The sequence below is a fragment of the Osmia bicornis genome, chromosome 9 (assembly GCF_907164935.1).
Source record: "Osmia bicornis bicornis chromosome 9, iOsmBic2.1, whole genome shotgun sequence".
In the NCBI taxonomy this organism is placed as follows: domain Eukaryota; kingdom Metazoa; phylum Arthropoda; class Insecta; order Hymenoptera; family Megachilidae; genus Osmia; species Osmia bicornis.
In genome coordinates, this window is record NC_060224.1 from 6,482,012 (window position 1) to 6,496,272 (window position 14,261).

A 14,261-nucleotide genomic window follows, 5' to 3' on the forward strand; every position below is an offset into this window, starting at 1 on the left:
GTGCGGTTGATTTCAATTTACCTCCGGTCTATCATTAAATTGCAAAGCGGAAAATTTCCAAATTATTTCATCGACTTTACACGCTCCAATTGTAGAATTTTTCAAGAAGAGTTCTTAGCTTGAAATGTTTGGGCACAGACAAATTTGATAAATGTCCTAATGCTTATGGATGGCAGTGTGTATCTAGGATGCTGTTCCGAGCACTCGAATCAAACAACGTTTCTTCGAGCTTTTATACTTGAGGATGAAACACGGTTGAACGAAGGTGTCGGCAGGATCGTGCAAATACCGTCTGGTCTGTAGAGGTCCTCGAGCGAGTGTGGAGGCGTCGTCGCAGGTGTATAACTGTCGGTTAGTCGTGTAGAAGCGTATGCCTTGACGTTTATTTTCCAGCCACCGGTCTACGAAATGTCTGTCTCTTTTTCTCACTTTTATTTACTGGTATAGGTATATAGAGGATCAAGGTGGTTGTTCGTGCAAGCGTGAGCACGCGTCTCCCTGCATTCACGGGCCGTGGTTAACGACTGTTGCATAGTTGGTTAGGGGATGAGGAAAGGGGAAAAAATTCTCACAGAAAGGAAATTCTTTATTAAGACGAAGGGACGCCAATGACGCGAATGCAGGTTTAATTATGGGGGATTTTCAGTGAGGTACGCTATTTGAAATTCTGTCGCCAGTGAAATTCGATAGAGATTAGATTTTTATCTAAAATCGAAATTTTATCTAAAGGTTCTGACACGGTACACAATTTCTCTAATTTAACATTTGAAATATTCCATTCGAATTCAGCGACTAAACAAATTCTTTTATATAATATTTTAGGGTAAGTTTGAAATCTAAAAATAAACTTCTTCTGTCAGGTAAACTAATAAAGTTGGATACTGTTAGAAGGAATAATTTCAGAACTTCATACTGCTTTCTGTCTTTTCTTACTTCCTGCAAGTATTTTTCTTTTTCTGATTTTTTACAGAAGTTCCTCTTTCATGAACATTCTTCTTTTATCAGAGATTACAACCCTTTAAAACTTTGTAGAACTTTCAATACAATTAAAGGATGACCGTTGTCGGCAATCTACGAGATTTTTCAACCAACAAATTTGTAATTCTTGAGATGCGACGTCATTCCCACGATTACCGTGTACCTTCTAACAACTTTCGAAACTTCCTTCCGAAGTGTTCAACTTTTATTGAGGCAGTTTCTATAAAAGATTCGAAATAAAACTGAAATTTAACGAGTAGAAGTTGTTAAACAATAAACCGTTGAATAATACTCAACGAACTTTAACATTGAACTTTCGTAGTTACTGAAATTCAGTTTTTTATTGGCTTCCTGATTGCTTTATATTTTCAAAATTGCGTTTCATCTTGGAATGGTATTACAAACATTTGAATTTCTGTGTTTGGAAATTTTTTTTCAAATAATATTTATGAGGTATATGTGCGTTTTTATCGAGAAACACTCGAATACATCCATAATTTCCGAATTGATCCACCCCATCGGCAGTGCCATTTAAATTCCACAATGGAACGTCCTTATCCCCATCTTTTCCATCACAACGACATCAATCACCCTCTCACGGAAACAATAACGAAACATCCGATAAAGTATTCAGTCCTAACAAAACCAGGCCTACGTCCCTTCGCGTTGCGACCTATTCTCAGACAACAATTACCAGGAAGATCCTATTCAATGGGACCGGATGAATCGCTTCTTCCTCAGCCTCCAACGATCGACAACAGCCACGTGGCAATCCCTTCCTTCTCTTCCCGGTTACAGCGATCAGGACACGCGATTGCTCGTTTAACATCCTCCCACGGAAGAGTCAATTACCTAAGGGAAGACGTCCCCCAGCTTTCTTCTTCCTAAATCTCGTTCATCGACTACTTGTTCCTTCTTTTGTATGCCTAAAACGTACTAACTCCTTGATTATTATTGCAATTTTCGACTCGTTAATCTCTTTAGTATCGATATAATTCTTTTTTCATTAGCACTTTGATGGCTGTACACTTCAGGGAATTGATTAACGTCATTTGAAGCATTCCTTCATATTTGACGATAGATTGCTAATAGAATTTCAAATATTTGGAAATTTTTGTTTAGGTAGGTTGTGGAATTATTAATTTTTAAATTATAAAAATTAACATGTGGACCTTGAACCTCTAATTAATAGAGATACGAGTAGCTAATTGTAAAGTGTGAGCTCTCAATTTTCTAATTATTGTAATAACAATGTTATTCAATTTTTTTTCTTCTCTCAATTATTCGATTACATTGAATTTGAGACGTCGCGACGCGTCGGTCACCCCTGACCGACACGTCAACATGTTGAACGTCAAAATCACCAATACGTGACGTCAGTTGTCAAAATATTAAGAGTAATTATTGGAAATATCGGCTGATTTGAGGTAGGTAATAATAATTGTGAATAACAATCAATTTCATATTTGTTTATTTCAGATTTGGTTTCACACTTCGCTAATTATATTGCTAACGTTACATTGGATTATCTGTAATTACGGTCCATAAACAATCATTGATAATTTGATTAATTCATCGAAATAAGATACATTAAATTTTTGTATGCTTTATTTCGTCGTTATAAAGCGGTTTTAATTGGATTATCAAGATTCTCACGATAAAAAGGATATTAAATACACTAAACGTGTTGAATGGTATTTCACATATTCAAATCATTTTAGGTGTAAATTATGAATCAATATGTAATTTCGTAAACTCTCATTTCAAATGCACTCGAGAGGATTTTTGATCGGATAACATCGGCCAATTCCTGGAATACCTAGCTTCCTCATTAATTATCGCCGCGTGAAACCCAGCTTGTGGCTTTTAATCCTTTCATTGTAATTAGCGCTTATATCCGTTCTAGAAATTCACTTGGATAACTAATTTTATTAATCATAAACATTTTCTTTACAATGAATGACTTGTCCAAAACTCTGTTATTGCTATCAATGTATTACCAATAACGCATGAATTATTATTCATGCTCGATTAGTCCAAAGAAATTTGAAGAAAAAGCTAATATCGGATAAATGAACGAAAGTGCTATCATCAATTTTAGTTATGACGCTTTTCCCTAAGGGATAAAGAAAGTCCAAGAAAGGATTGAAACATCGTAAATAAAAATTGGTAGTGATATGTTCATTTGTCCATTAATGATCGAGTCCTCTTTTCTTTTCTTGAAAATCTTGAAAACACTGACCAAATTATCTACACCCACCTTATATTTTTAGAAGCATCTAATGGCAAAAGAAATGTCTCTAAATATTTTCTATAAAAACCCATATTTGTACAAGTATCCCTCGTCCAACCACCCCATTCTTTCATCTCAATCATCAAGATCACAAACACTTGGGTTTGTCGCAACGACGTTGAATCGTAAAATGAAGGATGGGTGCGAAGGAACGTGGCACACTTGATTTCTGGTTAATAAAACGTTACGTTAGGGATGGAAGGGGGGACATAAAGCGATACGATGATATATCGCGGGGCGTACGCGGAGGCAGGGTGAGTGGCTGCGAGGCTACGTGTTGCGGCCGAGAGGGTTGCAAAAGGGGTGGCAAAGAAGCAACGCATCCCCTCTTACACACACACACACACACACACATGTGAACATTATTACAGTAGAGTTCGCGAGCGCAGCAGTGAAAACGTGTTGGCCTTACATCGTACACGCCGCGCCTCTGCTACGATAAGGTCTGTCCTATACGTGTGTTTACGTCTGTGCGCGCGAACCGGTGAGAAGCGTAATGGGTTGAAGAGAGGCGAAAGGGCGCAGTCGCGAAGCTGGAGCCATCCTCGACCCCCGGCGAACAGCGGTGGCAGCGCCGGCGTCAGCGTCGGCGTCGGCGTCGGCATCCTACCGGCTCGAGGAAGTCTGAGTTTGTCTCGTGCGAGGGTGCGGGCCGCACACGGTTCGCCGAATCTCCGACGCGGAAACGTAACTCGTACACGGAGAACGCGGGCTGATAGAAAAGTGTTCGACGTTGTAAACTATCCAGTGATCATTTATAGATCGTGATCCAGATTTTCTTTTTAAACGATCCGTGAAAAAATAGTAAAGATCGCTGAAGGAACTTGCGATTTTAAAGCGGACAGGATTTTATATCGATCGTCGTATGGAAGAATGATCTAGCCAGCCTGGATCCGCTAATTAACCATCATCAAATAGTAGAAGATTAGTGTCTAATCGTATAGTATCGACGGATTTACATATTGTTCCCTTGTAAATTGTAAGAGAAGAGGAATTGAAAAGCGTGCGCGTAAGGGTGTGTGTTACGGTATGGCCAACCACGATTGAGTCTCCGTTACGAAGCTTTTATCTACCAGCCTGACGAACACGTAAGTGATCATTCGAATCATGTCATGCTGTTCGGACATATGCGGGCGCACTTGAAATGTATCTACCATAGAGATTTCAGCGACGGACAGACGTACAAAGATAACGAATACGTTCGTCATGGTACGCGATATTGTAATTTAGAATTAGCAAGCTGAGATTCACATTTCTAACGAACAGTGGTCATTAATGAGGGATTATGATGACAATTACTGGGGAGGGAATGTCGAGGGGAATTCGCTCTCTACTCGTTTCTATGAAGGATTAGAACGACATGGTCCATAATATTATAATTTAAAATGTGTATCGTTTTAAGGGATGATTTAGGGTAAGTTTCGCAAAGTAATCAGCACCGATTCTCGATCGATCGATTATCGAAATCTCGCGTTATCGCGGCGTCGAAATATTTAACCCCGTGGCGGTCGAGCCGAGGCAAACGTAATTTCCGCGCGTGCACCAACGGGATAAGTAAGCGGCCTATTATTTCGACGCGGCTACTAGTTATCACTCTCTCGGGATGAATTTCCGCGACACGTTCAACGGTGGAAGCATGCATTTTCCGAAGGTAACCCCGTCGGCTCGGATCGCAGGGTAGAAATTAATTCCGCGAGATATCATCGAAGGGTAGTTCGATAACTAAGAAAGTAGACGAGGAACAATGTTCGATCTTCGTGTCAGAATGTAGGACGTGTAAAAATATTGCTCTGGGCGCGCGGTGTTTGCGCCATCGGTTTAATTAAAACCGTTCGAGCGACGCGGCGTCGAACTTTTTCTCGTTAATCCCGTTTCTTCTGTGTTTCAACGGCGTCGTTGCGCTGTTTCAAAGTTCTTCCGTTGAACCTCGGCTCCGCTTAATTGTCCGAGGTTCTTTGACGTGCTTCATGCAACTCGTGTTCGATCAAAGCTAAGTCAATCCGTGTGTAACTGTAACAAACGCATCGATAATGCTCCACTTTTTCGTTTTCCCTCAACCGTTTACCCTGCTGGAAACCACACTAAAGCAGATTTTATTTCAAATAACACTTCGCCATTTCGATTTATTTTAAATAACAGGCCTTCGATTAAGGTATGCTTTAATTATTTAAAATTCACGTATTAAGCGATAGGTATCAGAGGGGTAGGAATACTTTCGTACAGGTATCAAATCATTTCGATCATTAGCTCTTCTACTTTTTACATTATTATGGGTCGAAATTGATCTGTATCGGTGTGCAAGGACCATTTTTAAAATTGCCTGCCAATAGAGGAGAACTAATCAATTGGTATGCTGCGAAAGAAGTGTAAGGTCAACCACGTATACCAGGCAAATACGTCCTACCGATTTTAGAGGAAGGAAGTTACGATACGAGCGTTCGATACCTATTCCCATGTATTAGAAAGACGGCACTTTATGCCGGTCACGTACAGCCGCGAGTATAATGCAAGATCGTCGCTTGGATAATTTCATTTCGCCGAACAAATTTTCTCTCGGATATTACGGTTTCGTCCTGCCCGTTTCCACCCCAACCTCGCACTCTTTTACAGTTCCCGTGGAAGTGAAAAAAAAAAAAAAAGGAAAGAGGAGAGAAGGTAGGACAGAACGAACGAAACGAACACTCGAGCCAGCGGTGGCGAATGGAATCCAGTGATTCGACGTAATGATATTACGAGCCGTAAATCCGGAAATGTATAACTCGCGATACGCGGTGACCAGATACGCGTAAGCTTTCATCTCGACGGTTCGAGCGTTTGGTAGCTGGTTTCGCAAGGAAAACCCACGAACCTTTAACTATTCATTGGTTTGAATGAAACTCCGAGAATTTATAAAGTGATCCAAGGTAAAAATAATAGTATTCAAGGGGTGGGAATTAAAAGAGAAAAATGGACACTTCCACTTTTTGAGCATATTTTCTCTTCACACGAAATAATTAATATATTATTTATTATGAAATAGGTGTCACTGGTATTAAATTTATTACGTTTCGTATTGCACTCTTCTACAGTGAAAGGGTTAAAATGCAAAATATAAAAACAAAAAGTTTTGAATGGAAACTCAATAGTACAATTTAACGAAAGTTTGAAACAGTTTGCTTAGAATTCGACGGTGGTTATTGTAATTTGGTAACATAGGTATGAATTGTTAATTACAAAGATCTATACCGCGTCAATGTTGTTAGATTTTCGAAACTGTAGACTCGTATTCAATTTGACTCGACGAAATACATTCGGTTCAATTCTCCTCGCGATATAATTTCATCCGGTTAAATCGGAACGCAAGACAGTGAGATAATTAAACCGTTTGTAGTGAAACGCTAGGTTCGTTCGTTGGCTCCATCTGCTTTAAAGGAACTGTCGCTGTTTAGCTAATGTCACCGACGAAGATCTTATTTCCAGTGGAAATTTGTCATTAGATTTTCTTGTCAACCCGCGTGAAAGTGTTACGTCTTACGGTGGTACGAATTTCCACGGGAATTGCTTTTTCCTATTGAAAATTGAATTGAGAAAGTGAAGTTTCCAAAGACGCGTCGAAGAATAGGATGTACCTTTGATAAAAGTAACGAGGTTTTCAGGTTTAAGTACTTGAAACAAAATACAATTTCCTCACTTAGATTTGCAGATTTCCTTCTCGATAATGTGAAATATCTGTCGGTTTATATTATTCGTGTAGTTTTGCAAATTTGCTTTCCGATAATATGAGATATCTGTCAGTTCCTGTCTTCGATTTGAAATATGAAAATGGAAAATTGAGGTTGAGGAAAGTTTCTTTCTTCTCCATTGGAAAATGCAATAACAGAATAAAATATATAATTCTCTCCAGAGCAGTCATTTTAGATATTTATATTTCTCAGTTATTCTTACTAAGTTTCTGCGGAAGTCGTTCATTTAAAAACATTAAAGTTTCATAATAGAAACTTGACAACTGCTGAGATAAGAACTCTCTGAATTTTTATAAGTTAATCAAAGGAATATTTAATAGTTACTATAAATACCACAGTCATTTAGTAAAAGCTGTGATTTAAATAATATCTGAATGAAATATGATATATTCAGAATAATAAATCGATATCGTATTGAATTGAAAAAAATTTGAAATCGTGTTGGATTCATCAGATGGCCATATATTCCTATAGATCAATGTTCGAAGTTTACTTAACGTCGAAAGGGGGTGAACGTACAGCACATATTTCAAATCTCCTTCGTGCTCCTAATGTTTGAAGCAATAAAGGTCAGGTTTATTTCCCTCTAAAGGGTGCTCGGTGGAATTCTCCCAACGTGTGCTATAAATTTCAATAAAAGAGGAGCCATCGTTCCATTAGAAAAAAAAAAGAGAAAACGAGGGTTACTTTCGTTTATGACCTCGAGCGGAGGCTCGAAAGATCCGTGTCGCGTTCGTAATAAAACCACAAGGAAAGGAATTATTAATTTGTAAAAAGCGTGTGTTCGTGGGAATAATAAAAGTGTCGCGCGGCTGAAACTAATTTCTTACACAAATAGAGCGGGCGATAGAGTACGCGTTGTGTAACGAATAAAAAAAGAAAAAAAAAGCAGGAAACGGTGGTTGTTTCCGAAGGAAAATAAAATGGAAGGAAGAAAACGGGGTAGGGAATAGAAGGCAGGTACAGGTGCAGATTAGAGAGAGTTGTAATTACGAGCGGACCAGGAAGCGAGTGATTTAAAAGAAAGGAGACAGATTTAATGAGATATTAAGGCACAATAATTGTTACCGCTACCGGAAAGATGAAAAAACAGCTGGCGATCCGTGTTACCAAGGGGATGAACAGTTCTGAATGGGGAAGATTAAAAGGCCTAAAAATAAAATAGAAGAAAGACGAGTTACTGTGTTCTCATTATTCGTTAATTTTTTTCTTACCTTGAATTAAATATTTTTGCTTTATGATTTAGATAACATTTTCAATTTTAACGTGAAGATTAACAAATATTCCAAGTTCAAACGTCAATGGGTAAAATTGAAACAGTAGAAAAATTGCAAAACGTTTATAACATTTTATGTATGAAATCGTTTCTTTAAAATATAAATGAACTTTCCATTCAACTCAATATTTTATTCATTCATTTTATCCAGGCTTCCTATTTTGTATTACATCATTAAAGAGCTTGAATGAAGCATTTTTCGAAAAACTCGTTTGAAATTTTATATGCTTTCACTATGGGAGCATGTCATATGCAAAGGCCGAACAGTAATCTGTTTCCATCAAAATAAAAAGGAGGACAAAACGTTTTGTGAAATTCATTTCCCTTTTTCAGTATTATGCAGCGCTTGGTAGTAGTATAGTCGATAATAGGTCAGCCCAACGTGTTATATGCAATCTAAATTTACTAACCATGTAACAGCACGATGTAATATTCAGATAACAATATTTGTGTCTAATGAAAAAGAAGATAAAACGTTTTGTGAAACTCATTTGCCTGTTTCACCATTATGCAGCTCTAAGTAGTAGCACAATCAATAATAAGTCAGCCCAGGGCGTTATAAGCCTAAAGTGGTCATATTTCTTTAGTCCTTTGTAATAAATTACTTTTGTAACCTGAATTACACAAGACTAAAGGCTGGTTAAAAGAAAAGTACGTTCATTTAATTGTTATCAAATGAATGTTATCAAAGTAATATTATTCTCAGTGGGTTATGTTACATTCCATTTCGTAAGGATCTTCTCATTTCCTTCACTCATGAAATTAATTCTACCGACACAAAAGACAAGAAACGTTCAAATTGTTCCACGTTTATCCAGGTGTTCTCCTCTCATCATCTACTTCGCGGAGACAGTTTCTGTAACGTGTAACTTGTTTGCCAAGCACTTGGAATCCAAACCAGTGTACCGATCTCGTGGCACGTGCAGAAACGTACATACATACGTAGATGTATGCAAATGAGAGTCGAAGACACGCACGTCAGGAACGAGAATCAGCCGTGCAAGGTTCTCGTTTAGCACGTCGTAAATCATCGAACGAAACTGCTGCCGGTTTTTGACGCGTTTTAGAGCACCTTAAAAGTAACCATTAATTATCGCAGCCGTTCCTCCTGGTCGTTGTGCGCTCGTACGGATGTGCGCGCGGTCGTTCGAGGGTCACGTAAATCTCGAGTGTACATCTGTCGTCGCCACGGCCACGTTCGACGAATAAATTCGCTGGTAAAAAGAACCGTAAAGGAACGACGATGTACGTGCACCAGCCAGAAATTAACGCCTGTTGAACAAACCGAGCATATTTTTCTATCTTGAAAATGGTGAAACTTACCGCTCCTCAATTGCCCTAACTAACGTTTTTAAACATCCTAGAAAAATAATGAAACCATCCAAAAGGTAATTAGAATGAATTCGAATAAAACAGAAAAAACAGCCCGAATATTTTAATTGTGCTTAAGGTTAAAAAGAATTCCTGAAAAATAAACAAAGTCAGAAATAGTAGGACATTGTAACTGCGAAGAAATACAATTGTCGAAAATCATTTAATAAATGAGATTTAATTATCATAGTGTTCAAATGTTATGGGATGGAATGTTTGCGGGTAGATCAGTTATTTGACTTGTTGCATACCAGTCTCGAAGTTTGGTTTAGTATTATAGTGTATCTTCGATGTTGATAAATATGAGAAGTTTCATATATTAAGGTAATATCTTGTTACCATTATCAGTATCGAAATTTTAAGAAAAATTTAATTTACCTTCTTTCTATCCATGAGTTTATTCAAGAATCTTCTGATACTTTTCGTATCAATACATGTTGATGTAACTAGATCACATTATTGGATTACAATAATTGAATTACGCTACCGTCACAATGAATAAATCGGGGTCAATTACTCCGCTTTGTAGAAGAGAATTAAATAAAAATATATTAAATACTCAACAGAAATTAATGGAGTAAGAAAATAATAAATAACTATTTAAATTAATATTAAAAGTTTATATATTTTTCAACAACGGAGATTTATTTTCTTTTCAATTTTCTGGCTTAACCACTCTCAATTTTTGATCGAATCTCATTGTAAACAATCCTTTCTCTTTCTATTACTCCTCTTCATTTTTATCTCTTTCTTTTCGACGCTCACAATTAAGTATCACATCGATCTGGTTTTTCAGTGTTCTCGCGTTTCCCACCGTCGAAACAGTGTATCGTTATCCAAGGGAAAGATTGAAACTTTTAATTACTCAATGTCAACGTTACACGTTCGCTGCTATTAATTCATTTTCGTGCGGATTATCGTGCACGTCGACGAAGTGGTCGCGATGAAGAACGCCGTGGCGATAATAAAACGGCCTGAACAAGGCGAAATGACTCGGAAATCAATTTTCAGCCGAGCAATATCACCGCGACATTCCGCGAGAAGCCATTTACACGCCTCAACACGCTTCCACCGATGCTAATGCGTTTTTTTACATTTTCTTTTTCCTCTCCAATTTATGATCTGTAATCTCCTCTGATGATTTAGGCGCATATACCTTCTCGTTATCGTGAGATTAAACGATGGATCGTGATCATGACTCTGCTCGATATTAAAATTTGTCTACTGCAATAACAAAAAAAGAGCAAAATCTTTCAATAATTCAAACAAAATATTGAATTTCAATTTTTTTTCCCGTGTTCGTATTTCGCTTGTGTATGTAAATTATTTTCTATTCACTATTCATTTGTTTCCCAGAATGATTTTCAATTTTAAAGCAGCCACAGGTCTTTCATGTTGTAGCGTTGAACTCCGAGAAATCTGAAAGTTGTAAATGAGTCCTAACGAGTTCTACGGAAGGTTTTTTGACTAACTGTAGATTCTGGCGTGTTAGAATGCGAAGCAGGAAATTCTTCGACCTGGTTGCAGCACCTCCTTCTTCCAGCTCGTTTGCCGGCATTTCGTTGTAAAACGGTGCGCCAAATCCGTGTTCTAATCATGATTCTTTTGAATCGAGCACACCTCCTCTATTATACTCCATCCCTCTTTCCTCTTGTTCTATCTATTCAACCGTCTCCTTTTCTTTTTTCTATCCCTTCTACGTCTCTACGTTTCATCTCTTACTCGTGGGATTTACAGCTCGGCTGTTGGTTAATTGGACAGCTACCCGTGAACTATCCATGCAACGTCGTTTTTAACGCGAAACAACACAGCCAGCGACAACGAGGCCGCTTGTTTACCTACGCCATCGTGTTCGACGATGTTTATCCACGGGGATAAACGGAGAATCGTAACGCGTCTCCGATTAATCGACACGCAAACATTGCCGGGGTGCAAATAAAACTGGAGCCGGTTGAAATTGAGTTTTTGCCTCGGTGCATTTCACATTTTTCTTAACATCGCGCCGCGATGCTCTCCCCCCGTCGCGTCGGTTTCATATATTTACCTCCCTATTTTACCGCGATCCATATATTTGTTCGAGTATTATTGAGTTTTATGGAAAACGGTGAACGTCACATCTTGCATTTTTAAATACAATTTCAAAACTCGCACGCGGTTAGTACATCGCATCTATTTTAGCCGGTAGAAAAACATGGTATAGTGTGATTAAAGACTAAAACTAGATCACCGAATCGCTTTTAAAAGGGGCTTAAGTTACCGGCAATTTGTAAAGTGGTTATGATTAACGGTGGCAATTACGCGATAGAAGCGACGAATTACATAGAGATACGAGGCTTAATTATCTCGGCTGGTTAAAGCTTAGGAAAAAGTTTCATTCTGCACCTGCGATTCACTTTTGTATGAGAAATCACCTCCTCTTTGGTTCTGTCACGAACTACGCCCCCATTTTCTATAACGTTGAGTCACGCAATTGGGAAGCAGTCGTATATATTTCTACGTTAATTGAAGACAGAAAGAAGTAACGATGGAAAAAGTCGAACGGTGTAATAAGTTCTTGTTGCTTTATTCTTCATCTGCATGCAACGATGCGTCTGTAAAATCAAATCGTTTCTCCATTAAATTTATCCCTTAAATATTATATCTGTGCAAATATTTATTATTTGTCTAACGATTCTTTCCGTACAGTCACATTTTGATACTAAAGGTGATTTTACTCGCTTTACTGTTCACTTCTGCAAGTGCAACGATGCATCTAAAAAGTGCAGGTGCATTATCTTTCCCCTTCTCGTTGTTTGACTTTTCTTGAAAGTAGTTGTTTCTAAAATTTCGTATCTCTCTTAAAAGACGGATAAGGCAACAAGCACGGTAATCCCGAGGACAATGATATATCAGCATTTTTATCAGGATGTTTCGAAACCGCTTTGCCGTGTAACGGCGAGAACAAGTTGTACGCGCGAGCTCGCGTCGCCGTTCGCGCCAAGAGTAATTGCATGCAGGATATTCGGCCGCTCAGTGCCAACTGGAAGTTTCTGACGACTTCCGTTTCCCGCACAAAGCCCGCCGCCGTTCCCTATACACCCCGAGCGGGGCTTTCTATGCGCACCTTTGATTGGCGACGGGCCAACTTAACGAGCGTGAAAGCTATAACGTCGATAAGAATCCGCCTGGGCAGCGCAAGAATTTCCTGACAGAAAATGCAGATGGAACAACAGAAGGTTCCCGTGAATAGAAGAGATCGTGGCTAAACTTGAAGTTATTATAGAATAATAAGATGGATAAACTTTTCTCTAATAGTTGAATACGGAACTTTCTTACTTCAAGATTTCCTCATAAATAAGTCCTCGTACAAGTGAGAATAACTCCACAGTTTTGGTTCAGTTTTACACGAAGAATCATCTTATACCCCACGTTACATTTCTCTAGTCTCATATTTAACTCTTTCGGTATTAAAGGTGATTGTACTCACTCTACTGCTCGATATTGCACTTTTGCAAAGTGCAACGTATTATTTCCCTTACCTTAGTTTACTTTATTGGATGCTAAAATTTCACTGAATTATTAATTTTCTTAAATCTCAATTTTGATTTTTCATTAGGGAACCTTAGAATTCTGAATTAAACCTAAGATCCTTCAACCCCCTGAACAACCATATTCGACGATAACCCTTCCAGGAAGACCTTGCATGTTTCGTAATCGGTCATTTGATATGCAACAACCTGTTATTATCCCTTCGAATGCATCGATCCGGGGAAGGAATCATCGGCTTCTCGTTTGCTAGGAACCTCCACGCTTCGCAGCTTCGTAGTCGGAGTTTGCAAATGAACCGCGTGCTGGGCCGGCTTCTCGAGCACGGTAGGGAAGGTCAATTACCGATAAAGTTTGCAGGCACGTAAACCGGTGGCGTATAAAAGACGGTTGATCGAGGGCTGGCCCGACTCGTTGGAGAGTTTTAGGACGTCGAGAAGAGGGGGCACGAGGTAGCCGGTTGTTCGCTCGTAAAGTTGAGAGGGGTAGGACAGGGTGTCGGGTCGTAAAGCTCGGGCGTACGTGGCAGCGAGTTAAGAAATTGTCACGTGAGTCGACGATAGCCGGTGCTTAGAAGGGTTGGAAAGGCGAGAAAATCGGCCGGTGCCAAGGACCGCCCCTGATTTTTGCCAGATTTAAATCCCTCCAAGTTCTGCTGAGAACGAGGTTCACGTGACGGGACGCATTTAACCCCTTCCGGCTTGACATCGGTGCACCGCACCTAACCTGGCAATTTTTCTACCTCATCGTCGATCCGTGTTGCATGTGATACTTTCGCGTTAATAAATGAAACACAATGTCACTTTCAAACGACCTAATTGGCTCTTATCATTTTTCATCTGCATAGATTTATTGATATTCATATTCATATTTATTCAGAGACAAAGATGGGAACTCTCTGTACGGATGAAACTTCGCAATTTAAATTTATTTATTTTTCTTTTTTTTTCGAATCAATATGTAAACTTTCAAATAGGGAAAGTGGATCGTTCGATTTTAAACGGTCGACGAGGGACAGCCCCCAATTGATACACATCGATTCTGATGCAATTTGGGTACCAAAAAAAATCCACGCGTGTTTTCCTATCGGAAAACG

At 38.9% G+C, this 14,261-nt stretch overlaps 1 protein-coding gene across 4 annotated transcripts in view; it reads left to right on the forward strand.

Moving 5' to 3' along the window:
- LOC114874448 (acid sphingomyelinase-like phosphodiesterase 3a) overlaps nucleotides 1-14,261 on the forward strand; it is a 68,813-nt gene that overhangs the window by 23,795 nt on the left and 30,757 nt on the right. Inside the window, exon 1 of one of the 4 annotated variants that reach the window (XM_029183718.2) lies at nucleotides 3,859-4,359. The exons of the other annotated variants lie outside the window; for them this stretch is intronic. The gene's annotated coding sequence lies outside the window, so the exon portion shown is untranslated. Of the gene's footprint in view, nucleotides 1-3,858; nucleotides 4,360-14,261 lie in introns of those variants that run through there. 4 annotated transcript variants of the gene reach the window in all.